Source organism: Lynx rufus, unplaced genomic scaffold (assembly GCF_022079265.1).
Source record: "Lynx rufus isolate CCGP_SWC_20201006 ecotype Redwood Valley unplaced genomic scaffold, mLynRuf1.p SCAF_7, whole genome shotgun sequence".
Taxonomy (NCBI): domain Eukaryota; kingdom Metazoa; phylum Chordata; class Mammalia; order Carnivora; family Felidae; genus Lynx; species Lynx rufus.
In genome coordinates, this window is record NW_025814889.1 from 129,433,599 (window position 1) to 129,450,624 (window position 17,026).

General features: G+C 51.2%; 1 long non-coding RNA gene across 1 annotated transcript in view; it reads right to left on the minus strand.

Annotated features, from left to right (window-relative positions):
* Positions 1–11,443: 11,443 nt before the first annotated feature.
* LOC124502697 (uncharacterized) overlaps positions 11,444–17,026 on the minus strand; it is a 112,268-nt gene continuing 106,685 nt past the window's right edge. Inside the window, exon 3 of the long non-coding RNA XR_006959983.1 lies at positions 11,444–11,547. This is a non-coding gene — a long non-coding RNA (uncharacterized LOC124502697). The remainder of the gene's footprint in view (positions 11,548–17,026) is intronic.

The following is a 17,026-nucleotide window of genomic DNA, read 5'->3' on the forward strand; positions in this document are numbered from 1 at the left end:
CAAATATTGGCGAGAGTGTGGAGGAAAGGGAATCCTTGCACACTGTCGGTGGAAATGTAAATCGATGCGACCAGTGTGGAAAACAGTACGAAGGTTCCTCAAAAAATTACAAATAGAGAACAGCATGGATGGACCTGGAGAGTAGAATGCTAAGTGAATGTCAGAGAAAGACAAATACCATATGTGGAATCTAAAAATCAAAACAAACAAACCAACAAAAAACAGAAACAGACGCAGAAATAGAGAACAAACTGGTGGTCACCAGAGGGGAAGGATGGGGGACGGACAAAATAGGTGAAGGGGATTAAGAAGCAACAAACTTTCAGTTATAAAATAGACAAGTCACAGAGACAAAAAGTAAAGCATCGGGAATACAGTCAATAAGGTGGTAACAGGGGTGCCTGGGTGGTTCAGTTGGTTGAGCGTCCAACTTCGGCTCAGGTCATGATCTCACAGTTCGTGAGGCTTAACCAACTGAGCCACCCAGGAGCCCCTAAACAAGTAAACTTTAAGAGAAAAAAAGATGAATAAGTACTGTGGATCTTATGTACAGCGTGGTGACTATAGTTGATGACACTTTTATTCTCGAAATTTGCGAAGAGAGTAAATTCTAAGTGTTCTCACCACACACACCCCCCAAAAGTAACTGTGTGAGGTGATAGATGTATTAATTAGTTTGACTATGGTAATCGCTACACGATGTATATCACTCCACCATGTTGCACACACCCAACACATACAATTTTTATTTGTCGATTATACCTGAATAAAACCGAGGGAAAACATCTTGCAGCCAAGGGAGAAGGTACCACTGTGTAGAGTTACACAGGCTGTTCACAAGCTAGAGGACTCCAAGGGGACTCGTATTTGTTTAGCCCTCAGGCCATTCATTCTCATCACACCCTTAGAGGGTCAGATGAAAATCCCCACTGTATAAACTGGGGAAAATGAGGCTCAAGTAAAAGTCGATGGTCACCCACAGGAAGTAGAAGAACTTGACACTCCAAAGGGCTTTCCTGTGACCCCACACCACACTGACGCTGCAGGGGCTTGAGGGGATGGACGTCTAACCTTCAAGAGATTTCCTTATGAGGGGTTCTTGGACCTGGGATAGACGACTTTCTGGTCATGAAAACCAAGCAGTATAAACTGTGGCCTGACGGAAAGAGAAGTCTGTGTTCCCTCCTATGTTGAAAAAAAGTTATCTTTACTACAGAATGTATGTTTCACACATTTTACCATGTTAAAAAGTTTATTTATTTTGAGAGAGAGAGAGAGAGAAAGCATGAGCAGGGAAGGGGCAGAGAGAGAGAGAGAGGGAGGGAGGCAGGGAGACAGAGAGAGAGAGAAAGAGAGAGAGAGAATCCCAAGCAGGTTCCATTGCTCTCAGCGCAAAGCCCGGTGCGGGGCTCAAACTCACGAACCATGAAATCACTACCTGAGCTGAAATCAAGAGTCAAACTCTCAAACAAATGAGCCACCCAGGCCCCCCTACCATGTTAAAAAGTGCCTAAAGGATTCCGAAAAGATCTTGTAAAGCAAACAAGGATATTATTTAATACATTTCCATTTAACTTTAACTGCAATTTATTCAGAACTCTAACCTTTTGTGAACTTCTGACTCAGACTATTTCCTTATTGTACACCCACAACACCCTGTGGGCATGGGCGTCTATATTTTCAGTTAAACTCTACCCCCGATGTAGCATTTCCCTCCATTAGGCCTGCAGACAACAAATCACACAGCGCTGTATTCACACTATGCATGACGTTGTCCCCACAGTTGTCCCCACAGACGGTTTCCCTCTCTCTCCCTACGGTTGTTGCAAATATTTCAAAATATTTAGCGTGTTGGTAAGAAGCGCACGTAGGTACTAGAGCATCACACACATTTTACTATTTTGATAGCTGAACTTCAATATAATCAGTTTCCTTTCGAATCCCCTGTATTTCAGTTCATCCATTCTGAAAGCATTGTTCGGCGAAGGGACCCACAGCGTCACCAGACCAGTGGCTCCAGAAAGGCAGGGACCTCCCTCACGGGCCGCCTCGTCTTCCTGCAGGAGCGTCCATCGCTGGAGACCACGGAAGCCTTTCTTCACTCTGCAGCTCACTCAGAGCTCCAGCGTCTCCCCAACATCCGTCCCGCCTCACCTCTCATTCATGCTGCAAGAAATCGCAGCCTCAGCGTGTTGCCTGCTGCCCACAGCATTAACGTCTGCCACCCAGAGCTTTTCCCAATCACACCTGCTCTGCCCCGGGCGCAGGGAAAGCCCCCCACCTCTCTGGCCTTCAGAGGGAAGCTGTCTGTAGCTAGAGTGCTGACAAACTGAAAAGTTACACCCAGAGCCAGGATCAGGCTGTATCTGCAGAGTCCCTCAGAAGCAATGAACACAGCTCGCAAACTCCCTCGGATGCCAACTGCGTTCTGCTAACGGGCTCAGGTTCCCTTCCAAGGAAGCCGAAAATGCCGCCCCAAATATTTTCCAATGAGTCTAAAGCCGGGACTGAAGGATGTTCCATCACCTTTAGTGAAACCTCCCCTCCTTGAATGACCTGACCCAGATCTTCAAGCACACTGCCCTCCGGGGGAAACGTGGGGTGATGCTTTGCCACCTGGATGCTCAATGAGGGCCGGAGGGTCCCACATTTCGGGTTGCATGTGGGGGCACCACGGAGCCATTCTGCTCTCCAGGTGGCCGGCCATCTGCTGTTCATTCACCAGGGTGTTTGCAAAGCCCTCTGCAAAGGTGAAGCCCAGGGCTGGGGACAGAAGATCCCGGGCTAGCCATGGGAAGATTCTGGATTCAAGCCCAAATTTCCCTTGCCTGCTGGATGCATCTGGACAGCGGCTCCCCACATCCCTGGGCCTCACAGTTCCCATGTGTAGAACGAGAAAGGACGATGGGGTATTTCCTCTCTTTGAGGCTTTGGGTACCGACATCAAAACCAGAGTCCCTCCAAGGGCGGCCGGGGGGGGGGGGGCGGGGGATGGCAGTGCTGTCCACAGCCAGCGCTGCCGAACCCAGAGCCCCCTGCCATGAGAAGGACCCATTTCCTGGAGGCAGGAGGTCCAGGGGTGTTCGGCCAACAGTCCAGGAAGTGCAGGGGACCCAGGGCTATGCTCGGGGACAGGGCTGCCCATCGCTGGGTCTTAACCTTCCTTACATACACACTTCTTTCCGGGTCCCACGGGGTCACTGCCGTGCTGACCGGTGTGAGGAAGGCTGGCCCTGGAGCCCTCTGGGAGTGGCACGTGGGCCACAGTGCATGCCATCCCTGCCTCCCCCGGGGGGATCCCGAGTGGGCGTGCAGAAAACAGGGTGGGGACTCATTGCCCCGAAAAGTCTCTCGGGCCAACCCTTGGTTCGCAGCAGGGGGCTAGGGGGGCAGAGAGGCGAAGGTCCTCGCTCAGGGGCACACAGTAGTGTCAAGAGAGCTAGGATGTGGTCTCTCTCCCCAGTTTTACTTATTTTATTGTTGTTGTTGTTTTTTTTCATGACAAAAGGACGACACGTTTGCTGCATGACACAGGCAACACAGAGGTGATGTATGAAGACAATCATCTCCTCTCGCTCTCGCCCCTCAACCCGCACCCTACGCGTGGTGAGCCTGTGCTCCTCCACGGGGCCCCCCAGGGGCGAGGGCAAAGCCACCTGCACCTGCTCACCTGGTCCCAAAAGGCACAGGAGGGGAGCTGGCACTCCGGAGCTGATGAGGGCCGCCTCCCGGCTGTATTCAGAAGGCGTCTCTCCTTGGCCCCACTGACCTGGAAGAGAAAGGGGCTGTCAACCTTTTTTCCCTAAGGTGGATGCCAGTGCAGATTTCTGGAAAGGGGTCTTAAAAAACAAGACCCTTAAGGGGTGCCTGGGTGGCTCAGTCGGTTAAGAGTCCGACTTCAGCTCAGGTCGTGATCTCACAGTTTGTGAGTTCGAGCCCCACATCGGGCTCTGTGCTGACAGCTCGGAGCCTGGAGCCTGTTTCGGATTCTGTGTCTCCCTCTCTCTCTGCCCCTCCCCTGCTTGTTCTCTCTCTCTTTCTCCCTCTCTCAAAAATAAATAAACATTTTTTTTAAAAGCCCTTAGCACTTGTTGGGAGGAGCACTGGGTGTTGTATGGAAGCCAATTTGACATAAATTATATTAAAATTAATTAATTAAAATAAAATAAGATGTTGATGATTGAAAGGATAAAGAGACACCCCCAGAGCCTATAGCTCATCTATCTCACACAGTGAAACACTGCGAACAAGATTATTTTGCGTGCATAATACGACCACTTCTCCCTCTTGTTGGATATTATCTCCTCTTTGAGATGCTTTGTAATAAATGCCAGTATATACTCTCTTCCAATGCTCGCATCACTCGAGGATGAGTTTTGTTTCTGATACAGCAAAATGGATTGAGCCTAGCCTAGTAACAATATATGTATGATACAGGTCAATTATTTGGGTTTGTACCATTTTTGGTACTGGCTTCAAGATAATGACTTTTTGCTATATAATTTTATTGTAATGACTTTCAATCTCTGCTAATCACATTACTAAACTAAAATTGTGAGTAAATAAAACTTTTATAAATTCCAAAAATAAAATAAAATAAAGGCCTTTGTATGCCCCAGGAAAGGCCATCCTTCCTGGCCACCTGCCTTCACCCAGCTTCCAACTTCATCACCTCCAGCCTTGTGGTTGGTCTCCCAGCTTCCAGAACCACCCATTCAGTACCTTTCTACAGCACTACTGGAGTGAGCCTCCAAATCCACGACTGCTGAAAACCTTCCAGTGCCTCTGCGACCCCAGTATTTGCCAAGATATCCAGGCAGAAGGTCCAGAACCCACCCCCCCACCAACCCTTTGTGATCTGCCCCCAGAAGACCTCACCAGCCTCACCTCTACTGAAACTTCCCACTCACTATTTCCTTCCATCCCCTTGCAATTACTTGTAGTTCTTGGAAGAGATTATGCATCTTTTTAACCAAACTTCCTGTTTGGGGAGACTTGTATGTTCACGTGTAGCTGTAAGGAATCACAGAGAGCCAGCTCAGGTACCCTTTACCTGGCTTTTCCGATGGAATCTGGAAAAGTCACAAAATCACCACCAGGATACTGACATGGACACAGCCAAGATACAGAACATTCCCAAAAGGGAACCTCTCAGGTGGCCCTTTCATAGCCATACCCGTCCCTCCCGCCGTCTCTCCATCCCTAACCCCTGGCAAGCACTCATCTGCTCTCCCTTCTATAATTCTGTCCTCTCAGTAATTTATATGAATGGGATCCCACAGCCTTTGCCTGTTGGGGTTGGCCGTGTTCACTCACACTGGTTCTCCTGAGATCCATCTAAAGCTGGGGCGTGTGCCGGGGGTCTGCTCCTTTTGTCGCTTGCTGGGTTCTGTTCCCTGGTATGGATGCACCATGGTTCGCTTGCTGACTCGCCCACTGCAAAAAAAACAGTTGGGTCGCTTCCATGTTGTGGCTATCGTGAATAATGATGCTGTAAATACCGGAGCACAGATCTGGCGTGAACCCAAGTCTTTATTTCTCTGCAGGCCTGGGGAATGCTCGGCAATGCAATGGCTGGGTTGCATGGTCAGCTTTGCAGGAAACTACCAAGCTGTTTTCCAGAACAGCTGGGCCATCTTATGTTTCTACCTGCAGCATACGAGCAATCCAGCTTCTCCACAACCTCACCAACCTTTAGTGTTGTCACTATTTTTCATTTTAGCCCTTCTGATAGTTAGGTAGAGTGAAATCTCCTTGTGGTCTTTGTTTGCATTTCCCAGATGGCTAACGACATGGAATATCTTTCCCTGTGCTTGCCATCGTCCCCGTCTCTGGGGAAACCTCTTCATCTATTCCAGTCATGTTCTTTCTTTTTTTAATTTTATGTATTTAAATGCAAGTTAGTTAACATACAGTGTGGTATTGGTTTCAGGTTAGAACCCAGTGATTCATCACTTAATATGACACCCAGGGCTCATCCCAACAGGTGCCCTCCTTAATGCCCATCACCCGTTTAGCCCATCCCCCCCCACCTCCTCCACCAACCCTGTTTGTTCTCTGTATTTAAGAGTCTCTTATGGTTTGCCTCCCTCTCTGTTAGTAACTTATTTTTCCTTCCCTTCTCCTATGTTCGTCTTGTTTCTTAAATTGCACATATGAGTGAAATCATGTGATATCTTTCTCCAACTGACTTATTTCATTTAGCATAGTACACTCTAGTTCCATCCATGTTGTTGCTAATGGTAAGATTTCATTCTTTTCCATCGCTGAGTAATATTCCCTTGTATATACATACACACCACATCTTCTTTGTCTATTCATCGATCAATGGGCATTTGGGCTCTTTCCATAATTGGGCTGTTGTTGATAGCACTTTTATGAACATTGGGGTGCGCGTGCCCCTTAGAATCAGCATTTTTGTATCCTTTGGATAAATCCCTAGTAGGGCAATTTCTGGGTCATAGGGTAGTTCTATTTTTTAATTTTTTGACAAAACTCCATACGATTTGCCAGAGTGGCTGCCCCAGTCTGCATTCCCACCAACATTGCAAAAGCGTTCCCTTTATTCCGCATCCTCACCAATATCTATTGTTTTCTGACTTGTTAACGTTAGCCATTCTGACAGCTGTGAAGTGCTATCTCATTGTGGTTTTGATTCGTATTTCTCTGATGATGAGTTCAGTCATGTTCTAATTGAATTGTTTGAGTTTTTTTTTTTTTTTTTACTATTGGGTTTTGAGAATTCTTTATATAACTGGCATGAAATGGGAACAATTTTATTATCAAAACTAATGATTCTTAGCACTTGGTAAGCACTTAGTAAGACACTGGGCAGATTGCTTTACCTTCATGTTCTCATTCAATTCTTAAAATAACTCAGTGAGCTCTAAGTGAAATAAATCAGAGGACAAATAGAAGATATCATTTAACATGTGGATTCTAAAAAGGCCAAACTTGAAGAAACAGAGTAGAATAATGGTTAGGGCTGGGGGGTGGGGGAAATGGGGAGATGTTGGTCAAATGGTACAAACTTCCAGCCGGAAGAGAAATAACTTCTGGGGATCTAACGTACAGCAGGGTGGCTATGGTTAACGGTATTGTGTTATATGGGGCGCCTGGGTGGCTCAGTCGGTGAAGCGTCTGGACTTCGGCTCAGGTCGTGATCTCACAGTTTGTGGGTTCAAGCCCCGCATCAGGCTTTGTGCTGTCAGAGCAGAGCCTGCTTCTGATCCTCTGTCTCCCTCTCCCTGCCCTTCTCCGTCTCGCTCGTGCTTTCTCTCTCTCAAAAATAAATAAACGTTAAAAATTTAAAAAAAAAAAACAGTACTGTATTATATACTTGGAAGTTGCTAGAAGAGTAGTTCTTCAATGTTCCCATCAAAAAAAAAATGATTATGCAGGGGATGGAAGTATTAACTAGCTTTAGTGTAGAATCATTTGGCAATAGAGACATGTATCAAATCATCACGTTGAACACCACGTTGTATGTCAGTTTTTATCTCAATAAAGCTGGGGGCAGGGGACATTTGGGGCGCCTGGGTGGCTCCGTCGGTTAAGCATCCGACTTCAGCTCAGGTTGTGATCTCGCGGTTTGTGAGTTTGAGCTCCATATCGGGCTCCACACTGACAGTGCAGAGCCTGCTTGGGATTCTCTCTCTCCCATTCTCTCTCTCTGCCCCTCCCCTACTCATTCCTTCTCTCTCTCTCTCTCTCTCAATCAATCAATTTTAAAAAAAAGAAAGTAGGGGACAGGCCTCATCCCATTGGTCCTGTGGGTTCGAACCCATCGAGGGTGATGATTTCAGTGCCCAGACCCTGGAAATACTGAGCTCATGTCTGGTTTTACTGCCACTTCCTCGTGCTGAGCTCAGGTGTGCCCCGTCCTGGGCCACACACGAGGTTAGAAAGCGTGACACATGGCCCTCGGGACATGTAGCATCTGGTTGAGGAAACAGTTAAATGCCAAGGTGAGGGTCTCAAAGTAATCCTGTCAGAGGAGTTCAGCAAAAGCCATGAGGTGAACGAATGTTTTGAGGGGCCTGGAAAGGTTTCATGAAGGTGGAACAGACTCCGGGCTGCCGAGAGAGACAGAGACAGACACAGAGAAAAGTGGAGGATCGGCTTTCCAGTGGGGAGAACAGCATGAACACAACCCCGGAAGCAGGAGGAGAAGGCTGGTCCTAAGGCAGCACCTGATCCTGCTTGGAACAGATCGTCGAGAAGCACTTGGCTGTGAAATCCCAGGGCCCCTGACTCTCTGGGCTTGAGTCCTTCCCTGAAAATTTTACAACGATGCAGTTGAGGCCGGGACAAAGTCATTTTCTTATCCAGCAAGTGATCTCTGAAGCCTCATTGATGGCTCTAAAGCAAAGTTCAGTTTCGACTTTCAGATGACCCTCAGGGATGAGAGGTTTCTTGGTTGCAGGGGCCAAGGGCAGGCGGCCCCAAAATGTGCTACTTTGGCATATTGATCAGTTTATTTTTTTAATGTATATTTATTTATTTTGAAAGAGAGAGAGAGAGCAGAGGAGACGGGCAAAGAGAGAGAGAGCGAGAGAGAGAGAGAATCCTAAGCAGATTCCTCACTGCCAGCACAGAGCCCAGTGTGGGGCTTGATCCCACAACCCGCAAAATCATGACCTGAGCTGAGATCAAGAGTTGGACGCTTAACCAACACTGAACCACCCAGGTGCCCCTATATAGATCATTTTAAATAAAGTTACTTAACAGACAGCCTGGGCAGGAAGGACACTCAGACCCTCCCATCTCCTTGGAAGCAGAAAATGAATCTCCCACATGAAAGTTACCCTCCCCGTATCTGGGGGTAAAGAGACATCTCCATCCCCAGAGATGGGAAATTTAGAGCCCAGAAGGCTCTATAAACAACCCTTGTTACTTCACTAACATACTCCCCCCCACCCAAATTCTGTTGAGAATTCCTTACTGATTGAGGCTCCCAAAGTTACCTTTTCTTTGACCTGTGAATTCCTCACAGATTTATTGTCTCTTTGTCTAAAAAGGTATACAAACTGCCTGCCCTGGTCATTTACTTGGGTCTCCGTTTCATTACTGGGCCTCCCTGTGCATGTAATAAAACCCCTGCTTTTTTCCTGTCCATTTATGTCAATTTATTTCTCCAAACCACTGGAAGGCCTTGAGGGGAGAGAAGAATCCTTCCTGGCCTTCCCCATGCATTCGACACCTACTGTGTACCCAGAGCCTCGCAGGTGCTGGGGGATCAGCAGCAGACAAGACGGAGGCCACTGTGCTCTCCAAGCTCACGTTCCAGGAGGGTCCCCTAAAGTCTTTCACTGTCACCGTAGCACGTGCACGAAGATGAATGCATGCTGGGGCAATGATCCGCCCTGGGGCTCAGGGCACTCGGATGGGGCAGGGCAGAAGTCCTTGTTCTGGCAAGACCAGGGCAGAAATCCTAGAGGGAGCCGACCTCCACCCCACACTGCTGAATGCCATTCTCCCGCGGACCCATCTCAGGACCCTGTGCAAAGAGCCGGCCCCTGCTTATGGCCCCAGGGGAGAGGAAGGTCAAGAAGCCAGGACAGAGGACAAGAACAAGAACAAGGACACAGATAGCTACCAACTGGGGGCTGGCCAGGCCCAGTCCCCTGGGGGAATCATGGGATTTAATTCACATGCTGCTGGCATCCGGAAGAAACCCCAGCACGCGTGAGTCGCATGCAGGGGTAATCCTCGTTGTCCTTGTTACAGGTGAAGGAAGGAATGCCAAGAGGGTCTTAGAACAGGCTCTAGACCACACAGCCAGTGACAAGGTCAGGATTCAAACCCAGGGCCGTCTGGCTGCACATTTGCCCTCTCCCATCCCAGGCCGCCACCCCCTGATCAGATCGGTTGGGGAGAGCAAAGGAACCGGTCCTCCACACCGCTGCGTCCCGGCCCCCTTTGCTGACCTGAGCCGGGCTCTCTGCAAAAGCTGTCTGGGCGCTCTGCACCGGGGCCCCGGAACAAGCAGCCTCCTGGGTTTGGTGGGAGTGAGAGGAAGGAGAGAAGCCCCAGGCTCAGGCAGCCAGTGCTGAGACACCCCCAACACAACTTCTCCTAAGACAGGAAAATGCTCTCAAATGACTCGCGCGAGGAGGTGCCTTTAAAGAGTTCTGTGAGCTCCAGAGCTTGGGGTGCGGGGTTAGAGCGCACGCTGGGGTCCAGAGCATCCCCAGATGTGCTGGCCAGCTCTGACCTGAGTCTCCAGCACAGAGGGACCTTGAGGGCTCTGAGCCCCACGGAGAAGCCAGCAGGCAGCAGGCGGGGCTCTGAGTTCCAAACCTGCCAGCGGCCGTGGGAACGTCAGCCACCAGAATAAGCCGTGGGGATTCCCTTACATTCATTCAGCATTTATGGACACAAATACTTGTCCGGAGGGTTGCGGTGAGGCTCAAGGGAACAAATGGGGGATCGGAACATGCCTCCCCATCGGCAGAGCATCTCACAGCTGGCGGGTACAGCTGCCAGGACATTTCCACACCACCCTCATTTCCACCTCTCTGCTGTGACCCCCGGGGGAGAACAGCCCTGAGCTAACCACCTGTACGCTGACCCTAAGAAACCACCAGGGGCATGTGGCGGTGGGCAAATCACTCACCCTCAGCTCCCTCACCTGTGAAATGAAGGGGGGCAGTGGATTCCGGCACAGACACCCCAGCTGCCAGGGCAGGGGTTGCAAACATTCTCTGTAAAGGGGCAGCAGATATTCTAGGCTTTACAGGACTTAGAGTCGCTGTAGGAGGCACTTAACTCTGCTGTTGTAGCTCAAAAGTAGCCAATGTGAAAAAAAAAGAAAATTAAAAAAAAAAAAAATGAGGTGCCTGGGTGGCTCAGTCAGTTGAGCGTCCGACTTTAGCTCAGGTCATGATCTCACGATCTGTGAGTTCGAGCCCCGCGTCGGGTGGCTCTGTTGGTTAAGCATCTGACATCAGCTAGGTCACGATCTCACAGTGCGTGGGTTCGAGACCCACGTTGGGCTCTGTGCTGACATCTCGGAGCCTGGAGCCTGCTTCGGATTCCATGTCTCCCTCTCTCTCTGCCCCTCCCCCACTCGCGCTCGGTCTCTCTCTCTCTCTCTCTCTCTTTCAAAAATAAATAAACATTAACAAAAATTTTTTTTGCTAGGGTAACCCCAATTAGGACACACAACAAGCATTTTCCTTCTTCAGGCCGAACTCCTAGCTAGGTGGTGTTGGGCAGGTGACTCCATCTTTCCAGGCCTCATTCTCCCACCTGGGTACTTTTCCAAGGCCTCCTCTAGACAGGTGCAGAGGCCGGCGGGGTGTCCAGATGAGCGGCCCCAGAACACTGGTGCCAAAATCTGCCCCGACGAAGGTAAAGACAGGGACTCAGAGAGATTAAGCAACTTGCCTGAAGCCACAGAGTAGAAGTTTCCAGACCGGAACCAGAACCCAGTTGTTTGGCACCAGAGGCCAGAGCTCCTGTCTCCACCCCACACATCTCTCCTGGGATAATTCAAAGGCCCCTTCGGATCCACTTCTCTGAGTCCTGGGAGCGGGGAGGGCCCTGCAAGAGAGAGGAGAAGGATGGCAAAGGGGAGACCAGGGAGTTTCTTTCATGACACGGCTACGTGCCAGGCTTGATCTGAGTTATAGGAGGTGTTGTCTTCACCGTGAATAGATGAGGAATTAGGTCCAGAGAGGTACAGAGCCTTGCCCAAGGTCACACAGCCAGTAGGTGGGAGCCGGGACATGAACCCAGGCCTGTGGGACCCCACATGGCAGTGCTGGGTTGACTTCTTTGGCCACACTCTTCTCCGTTTTTGGGCTCCGAGAGGGGAAGGAGACAGAGAAGACACACTCAGCAGATGGCATACAGGTGAGAGCCCAGACAGGTGGCACCCCGCCCCCAGCCGTGTTTTGAGGGCACCACCCAGGCGCACAGGTGTTCATGAGTCCAAGCCGAGAACCATCTACAGTGCGCCCCCTCGTTCACAGGGAGAGGAGCCTCTGCAGCGGGGACCCAGCTGGTTCAGGCCCAGGGAGGGTTATCAGCTGCCAGGAAATGCCTGGAGGTCTCGGACTTCTGACCTTGTTCACCTCCACCTGAACCCGACGAAAGAGCCTCTTTGCTGTTACTACTTTACAGGCTTGATCCCACTTTACGGCTGCAGGATGAAAACACGTGCCCGGGGTAGAGCTGTGGTGGAGAAAGCACCCGCCGGCTTTATAAAGTGGCAGTGCTATCACCAGCCAGGGGGCATCCCAGGGTCGCTTGGGTGGAAGCCCTCCGGGGTCCCGGGGAGGACAAGCCACCGGACCAGGCAGCCACCCAGCGAGGCACTGTAGAGCCCTGACGGCTAAGCAGCGGTCCCAAATCCTGACTGAGGATCGCAGCATCCGTTGGCGCATCCCTGCCGTGTGTTCACCGTGACCCCGAACGGCGCTGAGAAATAAACCAGGTTGCGGGACGATCTTCGTTCTACAGAGGCCCAGAGGGGTGGCTTGTCCAAGGCCACGCACACAGCCCAGCCAGGACCAGAACTCAGGTCCAGAGCTCTGACCCCACACATCCTTCTAACAAAGTCACGTCTATGGGACAGCACGTTTCAGCAGAATTGGTTCAGCTTTGCGGCTCCCTCAGCCGTCCTGGGGCAGCGATCACCCACCAATCTGCAGACAGACTCTCGTATCACACAGATGCCCATGAAGCACCCCCCAGACCCTCTGAAAATGAAGGGATGCATGGGCCTCACCACCCCCTGCCTTCTGTGGGTCAGCACCCCACTACTGGCCCCTCTCCCTCACCCCGGTGCACTGGGGAGTGTGGAAGGGGAGGCCGGGCCCACCCAGCCCTGCCCCTTCTTCCTCCCAGGCTCTGGGGAGCCACACGCTCATGGGGGGCATGAGCCCTCTCTCTACTCCCAGGGGAGCCCCGTCTGTGGAGGGACCTAGGGAAGGACAGAGCACGTGGGGTGGGCTGTCAGACTCTGGCCTCTGGAATTAGGCCACATTCCCCAAGCTCAGCTCAATCAGTAATAAAGACACTATTCTGGCCCATCTGCCTTCCTCCTGCATGTTACCCCAAGGCACAGGCAAAGTCTGGGAGGTGGCAAATGCTAGTATGTTTGGGGGACAGTGGGGCTCCTCCCCTTACCATGACGACTGTCCTTCCCTGTGCCTCTTTTTGCTGTCATTTCCACAACTCCTTGGTTACAGTCTTTGGAGGCCCTGACTTGTGCCCGAGCAGAAGAGAGTAGCCCAGGCAATGGAGGACAAGGTCCTAGGAGTGGGAACCGATGAGCACCCGGAGATGGCCCACATTCAAGGCTGCGGCCATCTAGGCGCCGCAGCAAGGAACCAGCCCTGGGCCGGGTTCGGGAGCTCGGGCTCCAGCCTCCACTCCCAGCCTGACTTGCTGGCCCTCTTGGCCTAACGCTTCGGCTTTCTGGGCCTCGGGTTCCTCACTCATCTGTGAAGAGAATGAAGACAGGGCACCAAACCCGAGGATTTCGCGAGATCATTCCACGCTGAGATCTAGGTTCCGTGCCTTTTTCTTCAGCCCGCGGTTCTCAGCCCAGACTGCACCTTAGAACCTCCTGGGAAGGCTTTTAAAGAGCTTGATGCCCAGGCCACACGACTGCTGTGCTGTGATGATGCCCCGCTTCAAACTACGGAACTTGACTTTGAAGCCAGAGCAGCAGGACAGAAGCGGGAAGGCCATGACGAGGTATCGCCAGGAGGCGTCGGAGCGTGAGGAGCAAAGATAAGGTGTCAGCAGGATGAGTCCAGCTGGGTTTTGGACTCAGACAGACCTGAGTCCCAAGTCCTGCTCTCCTCGCTCACCAGGAAAACTATTCCCTTGCTTCTCTTGAACACTTCATCTGTGAAATGGCCACAGTCACACCTCCTGCACAGGACTGTTGCAGAGATTACATTAAAAAGGCCCTGCGTGCCATAAAATAAGCATTCAGAAATGTCAGCTTTTATTATCAGCGATAAGCTGTGCACACCCCATTTCCAGGGCAGACGGGTAAGCGTGGCAGTTACACGTGTGGGCTGGGGGGATGGAGGGGGGTAGGTGTGCCTGAGACCAAAGCCTCCTGCCCTCGCCTGCTGGCTGTGTGTCCTTGGGGGACTCCCTCCCTTATACCAGGGAAACCGAGGGTAACGTTGTCCTGGCAGTGTTGTGGGGGTCGAATTAAGTAGTAAACACATGGCGCCTGGCTGGCTCAGTGGGCGGAGCTTGCAACTCTTGATCTTAGGGCTGTGGGTTCGAGCCCCACGTTGGGGATAGAATTTACTTAATTAAAAAAATATATTAGGGGTGCCTGGGTGGCTCAGTCGGTCGAGCGTCCGACTTCGGCTCAGGTCGCGATCTCGCGGTTCGTGAGTTTGAGCCCCGTGTCGGGCTCTGTGCTGACAGCTTGGAGCCTGGAGCCTGCTTCGGATTCTCTCTCCCAAAAATAAATAAACATTTAAAAAAAATTTTTTTTTGAGATCTTAACGAATGAATGAATGAATCAAGTAGTACATCCACTTTTCTCCGGCAGGAGCCAGGGCACCCACCGTGTGGATCCAGGCCATGGAGGCGAATCAGGTGCCAAGTTCAGGGGTGGACCTGCCCCTGGGAGAGGCACTGGTTTTCTTGCCCTGCCTACCGTGCAGAGTGGAACAAAGGGGTGTGAAAGCACTTTATAGACTTGGAATTACTTTTCTGGGGCATAGACCGAGGCAAGGGGAGAAACCAGAGCTCCCGGGCCCCCTGGGGGAATTGCATCTGCGGCTTGGACCCCACCACAAGCACACTGAGCAAAGGTTACAAGCTCTCCACACCAGACTCAACATCCAAACTTCCTCTTCCAGAGAGAGCTCCTCCTTGCACCTGTCTCGGGGTCCAGGAGGAGAAGGAGGGGTGGCCTTGGAATCAGGCAGACCTGTACTGTGTCTGTCTATAGGGCCCCACTGCCTATAAGTGGTGCCCTACCCCTTGTGGGCCTCAGTTTCCCCATCTGTAAAATGAGAACAGGTCCCTAGTGCAGAGGTTCATCATAAGGATCGAGATGTTTGGCATGAATTCGCAAAACCTTCCAGAAATCTTGAGACAAAGCCCTTCCCTTACCAGCTCTGGGACCCCGGGGAAAGGACTGTCTCTTACAACCCCAGTTTCTCCATCTGTAAAATGCGCATAATGATATGTACCTCACAGGGGTGTTGTTAACACTGAATGAAATTTTGTCAGTAAAAACTAGGCCACTGCCTGGCACATAGTAAGTGCTCAGGTCACAGTAGGTCGTAACACCGTCACTGGTTTGTCCCGTGGCACCTTTTTCTCTCTTCCCCTCCTCCGGAGGGCAAGGATGGTCACCTCTTCTCTGCAGCTGAAGACAACTTTTGGAGGAGAGGACCCAAGGCCTTCAAAGGGGCTCAGCCTCCTGAACCCCCAGCCCCTGGGAACGAGGCCGTCATACGACTCGTGGCCTCGACTGGCTCATCGTTCAGCCTGGCTGATGTGAGCACCTCCACACGGGTTGCTTTTCATCTCTCCTCACAAATCAATAACTGCTTACCTTGGAGGAGTTTTAATTAGTTAATGCCTGCTGGGTGCTCTGCTGATAAACTAACCTGCTATTAATGCTAAGTGCCTGCCTTATGGTTGCTATTTTTATTATTATTGCTGTTGTTATGAAATCCTCATTCCCTGAGCCACATAGCTGGCTTTCATACAAAAAAAAAAAAAAAAAAAAAAAGACCTTGGGCTTGAGCCTCCTTCCCAGAAACCTGGGGAGAGGCACCCTTCTGGACAAGTCAGCTCATCTCTCCCTCCTCGGCCACTCCATACATACCCTCAACACAACGGAAACAGGCTTCCCCCGGTACCAGAAAACCACCACCCCACTGGGTCTCTGGTTTCCCAAGCCACAGAGTCACCTGGGCTCCTGACCCTGGCGGTGAGGTTCACCCTCCTTAAATCAGCCAGCTGTAGAGAACAGAGGGAGAGAACATTTATTAAGCCTCAACTGTGTACCAGCAGTGGGGTGGTGTGCTTGTTGCCGGGACCTCAGCCGGTCTTCAGAGCTCCCCCAGGGGCCAACACGGGCTCTGTTTTCCCAGTGAAGTTAACTGGGGCTCAGGGAGGTTAGGGACTTGCTCAAGGTCACGGCGTCAGCAGGTAGGGAAATGAGGATCTAAATACTGCTGTTTTTTGGGGGCTCACACTCTGGTAAACCCCGGGGCACCTTTTCTGGCCTTGGCCTACTTTTCTGACTCTTTTTACGTCTTTGTTGGAGGCTCCAGGCCCCCAGCCTGCCTGCCTGTCTTGCCCACTTTCAAACTGCCCCCACCTACTCGGACCTTTGAGTTCTGGCTGGCGGGGGGTGGGGGGTGGGGTGCAGGGGCAGGACTGGGGCACAGAGCGTGGGCTCCCCCTGGTCAAAGCCCCACTCCATAGACCTCCATGACCACTACTCCAGGGAAGAAGGACACCAATTACAAAAATAACTCCTTCTTGGAGGAAGAAGCACTATCTGGGCCACGTGGCAAAGTGGGTCAGAGCCCGGACAGAAGGAGCAGGGTGGCCTTCGTTCAAAGCATGCACGTGCCTCTCACTAGCTGTGTGACCCTGGGCACTGTGGAGGCTCCAGTCTCCTTGACTGTGAAATGGCCATGCAGGTGCCATCTGCTTCACGGGGCTGTCACCAGGATTAAGCGAGGAAAAGCTATGCTAAGGGCTTAACACGCTAACCTGTGCGAAGTGGTTCTTTTTCTTGTTCGTACTAATTATTGCTAACACACAACAAGCAATTGCCCAGCTTCAGGTGCTGTTCTGGGTAATTGTCTTGTTTCATGTCATTTACTTACCCCCCAAGAACAGGCTGGAAAATCCGTGTTACACTTGGGGATCCTCCCGTTGTCTCCATGCCACAGATGGGGGAGACAGGCTGAGAGAAGGAACCTGCCCAAGGTCACGCACGCTTAAACTGAACTTTTTGTGTTGAGGAATGTGCTTCCCATGCGGCTCTAAGAAATAACACAGAGACCTCCTG